Source organism: Crocodylus porosus, unplaced genomic scaffold, assembly GCF_001723895.1.
Source record: "Crocodylus porosus isolate Cpor-Errol unplaced genomic scaffold, CroPor_comp1, whole genome shotgun sequence".
Taxonomy (NCBI): Eukaryota; Metazoa; Chordata; order Crocodylia; family Crocodylidae; genus Crocodylus; species Crocodylus porosus.
The window spans coordinates 165,922,056-165,926,189 of NW_017728886.1; positions in this window are offsets into that span (position 1 = coordinate 165,922,056).

Here is a 4,134-nt window from a genome sequence, read left to right on the forward strand (position 1 = left end):
GGCGCTACTTCATGGTCAGGGCGGCTAGGGTCTGGAACCAACTTCCAAGAGAAGTGGTGCTGGCTCCTACCCTGGGGGGCTTTAAGAGGAGGCTAGATGTACACTTCGCTGGGGTCGTTTGACCCCAGTACCCTTTCTTGCCATGGCAGGGGGATGGACTAGATGATCTACTCAGGTCCCTTCCGACCGTAGAAACTATGAAACTATGAATAGTCTCAGATAGAGCTGCATCACTCTTCACGCAGCAACAGGAATTCCCTTTACCTTAATCCTATATCCTCCTCCTGCTGTCTGCTTACTCCCGTGGAAGGTGATAGAGGAAGGGTGGGGATTAGGGCATTCCTGTCACCATTGCAAGAGCAGGGGTGCTGGCAGCTGTACTATTGTGGTGGCAGAGGTGAAGACAGCAGTTCTTTACTGCCCCTGCCATCACTATAGGGTGGTGGTGGGGTGTCTGGAAATGCAGATCATGCACAGCTCACCACCTTTCTAAGCACAGAAGTGGACAGGCTGTCAACAGTTAGGCTACCTAGGGGCCAGGGAGAGCAAAAGAGCGGTTTATCAACCCCTTGCTGGAGAGCTGGCCTTAATAGCTCTCCAGCCAGTGGCTTGGAATATCTGTGCATTTTTGCAGTGCTACAAAGTGCCAAGCCATTTTGTAGCACTACAACTGAACAATGGTCAATATCTTTATACATAACCATGTGAATCAGAAGTGTTGCCATTGTCAATAAAATTGGGCAAAACTTACATGAAATCAAATTTGGCCTATGTGGTTTTCTTTATAAGTACAGCTTTATGTCCTTGATTTTTCACTGACAGACATTCACTGAGTGATAGTCATCAAATCTCCCCCCCCCTCCAGTTACTTTAAGATGGGAAACTATTTTTTGGTTTATAATCAGTAGCATCTCTGTGAGTTTTAATTTAATCATTCTTTGAGGTTTTATGATACGTAATTAATCATGATGAGACATATATCTGAGTTATTATTTGCCAAATAAATCTTATTACTATGGTCCTGCTGAAGAACCAGGTCAACTCTTTCTTAGTATTGTTATTACACTTTCAATTTTAGTACATTTTACTTTATTTGCACATGCCACTCTCTTTCCATTTCAATCTCTCCTTTCTCAGATTTGCACAATGGAACACTTTGTACTGGGTTGGAGTGTCTTTACTATACAGTTAATTAAGGATACTAAGCTTAGGGAACAAATAGTATTTGAAAGGCTTAATGCTATTTTTGATACCCTTTTACATGCAATGAGAGGAAATAAATGAGGAAATGAATCTTGCTTTGCAGACCAACCAAACACAGAACAGAGATGGCTGCTGAACATGGGTGCATTCTTTTTAGATGGAGACCTTGGAGGATTGGCAATATTGTTTGTTAAAATAATTATATATTATCATAATAGTTAAATATGGTTCTGACAATATAATGGTTATTATATATTATTGTGTGATAAGACTGTAAGAGGCCTTATTACAATATGTGGACTCAGTGCTGCAAACACTCAGCTGAGATGCTTTCCTCAGGGGACTAATTCTGGGATGCTAAGGGAACTACCTATTTAGTCATTCAAGAATGAGGTCCTAAACATTTTTTTAAATCAGTCATAAAAAAAATGAAAAACACTGAAAGAAGGCGAAATGTATCTAGGCTATAAAGTGCAAGAGAGTGTTACATAAGAGTGTTGTTGGTGTTGTTACTGAATGTGGCATGGTTTTAAAACTCAGAGTGATAATAATCACCTTCAACAAAATAAATCTCTCTTACATGCAAGTTGGTTTGTAGCATCATTCTGACTTCTCATTCCTAGGCATATGGAACTCATTACATGTTTTTGCTCCTGGGGCCCTGATACAGCAAATATGCATGTTCTTCTACAACTTATCCTACAAGTGACCTCACCAAGTTCAGTGAGTCTACTCATGCACAAAACTACACAGAAGCATGAAAATTTGCAGAATTGGGACCAGATTTTATTTCCTGTGGGCTGTTTTTGAATATTGTAATTTCTGAGGCGGCAGGTTGCTGATATTTGGATCCAGTTTTACTTAAGCCCACTTACACAACTTTTTTGTTTGTGAGTCTAGAAACCTGTGGCGAGTGGAGATGAGCATCCAAAACGAACATTCAATATACTGTTACTTTTTAAAGTTGATAAACAATGTTTGTTTGTTGTAAAAAGTATAAAGTGGTAAAGAGGAAAGAATTGTTGTGGGTGATATCTTTTATTGGACCGATTGTATCTGCTTTTTCTGTATCTGCTTTTTCCTTAGCACCCTGAGGAAGGGCACTTGGTACCCAAAAACCTGTTTATATCCCTCCCAACTATATCCTTAGTTTGTCCAATAAAGATATCATCCACAAAAAGCTTTACTTCTCATATTTGTCCTGGACACATGACTACAATATCACCGTAACACTACCATAAAAAAGTAAACACATACATAAGTTTTTGCAAGATTGTGGCCTGCCAAACCCTTTATCAACATTTTTTTATACACTCATAACGTTGGAACAGGAATCTAGTGTTGAGTTTTTTTCCCTTTAGTCAAAGTAGTATTCTTCGGGTGCATCTACACATGCAATTAATGTGACCAATAAACTCTGGAGCACTTCAAGCCAGAGCGAACTGCTCTTGGGCACAGTGTCTACACATGCTCCCAGGACAGCAGCAATTTGAGCTGGGGTGAAGCAGGCCCCTCCCTGGCTGGCTGGGCTGACCCTGAGAGGGAGCAATTTATACCTGCTGTCACTGTCTATGTGTGTTTCAGCATAGTAAAGTACACTGCCATTGTACAGTATTGTCAGGGATAGTATTATCCTACAGCAGAGTTAATTAGTTTACTGTGCCAATACCGGCACACACGTATACTGTGGTGCTTTACTGTGGAACTAAGTAGTCAAATCCACAGTAAAGTGCATGCGTGCATGCACCATGTGTGATCTAAATATAAAATGCCCAGGATTTTGAACTATTAATGCTTATGACACTTTCCATTTTTAAATTCCTCCCCCACTTCCTCACAGCTCTATTGTCTAGTTCTCTGTTTTATCTTTATATTTGGTTGTAGTTGGATTAATTTTTAACGTAGTGGTAGTCTGATTATTTTTTAGCATACTCAAGGTTCCTTTTACTTGTAGTAATAAAAGACAAAATTGTGACTCCCTTTACTCCTATTATTCACTCATAACACGTAGTCTTGGCTTCAGTGGAACTGCACAAGCAAATATCTCATCACTGAGCGGATGGGGTTCAGTCCAATCCAGAAAGCTTTATAAAACTCCTTCTCCCCTACCTAAACGCGCGTGTGTGTGTGTGTGTGTGTGTGTGTGTGTGTGTGTGTGTGTGAGTGAGAGATAGAAGTCATGTAATTGGTAAAGGAGAAAGAGTTGACCTAGTTCTTCAGCAGGACCACAGTGATAAGATGTATTTTCACAGAAGCATTAGTACTTGTTCAGTTAAACAAGATTGCTAGTGATCTGTGCATGTGCACCACTAAAAACGATGGACCTGGTGGGCTGGTCAGCTGCCCTAAGCCTCCATCTGCTAAGGACAAAATGAGGCAGGAAAAAGACACCCAAAGCAGGAAAAAAACAAAACATAAAAAGCCCAAACAACCACAGCCAAAGGAGTGTCACCTTGCTTTTTTTTCACAGCTGCAATTCATAAGGACCCTCATTTGCCCCAACCAGTAGAAACACATGTGAAGAGGACAGACAGGACTCAGGACCGCCAACAGAGAGAGTGAGAGAGAGAAAGCGAGAGACCCGGGGGGGGGGGCGGAGATGGTATGGTATGGTATGGTCTTCCTGGCATTTAAACGTTCCCAGTTCAGATTTCCAACTTCTTCCCCGCACGCACAAAGGCTGGAAGTGTAACGGGACCCTCCTGCCGGGTCTGTTACCCCGCGCGGGCAAGAATCAGGTGTCTGGGGCGCAAAACGACTTGGTGCCCGCCTGGCAAGCCATTTGCGGGCTGCAAAACAGTGCGCGGGGGTGCCTCTCACCTGCTTGCGGGATAGGCGGGAAGTCCCCTGTGGGGAGGGGAGGGTCTGCAATCCCTCAGCTCTAGCAACCCTCCCCCCACCCCGACTCGGTCGGGTCCCGGGGTCTCCAAC